We start from the raw sequence: 330 nt of genomic DNA, 5'->3' as shown, positions 1-330 counted from the left end.
GGCTGGCCATGCTCCTGTGTGCTGCAGTCCCACCCGGCGCTCACACCTCCTGCTGGTGCCGGCCCCACTCGCACCCACTGCCAGTGCTGGCCCCGCTCGCCCCCGCAGCCGGTGCCCAGTGCTGGTCCAGAGGGCTCAGCACCATCAGTGGGTGTGAGCAGCGGCTCCCAGCCCTGATCACCCCTGAGGGCTTCTCCACCTCCCCCTGCTCCTGACGGGCAATCAGGACAGCAGCTGCCGCTCACACCTGCTGCTCGCGCTGGCCCCAATTGCTCTGCACCATACTAGTGCAAGGGGGGCCAGTGCCATCAGCACATGGGAGCAGTGGCG

Source organism: Myotis davidii, unplaced genomic scaffold (genome assembly GCF_000327345.1).
Source record: "Myotis davidii unplaced genomic scaffold, ASM32734v1 scaffold1203, whole genome shotgun sequence".
Lineage (NCBI taxonomy): Eukaryota > Metazoa > Chordata > Mammalia > Chiroptera > Vespertilionidae > Myotis > Myotis davidii.
This window is presented reverse-complemented; position numbering follows the sequence as displayed.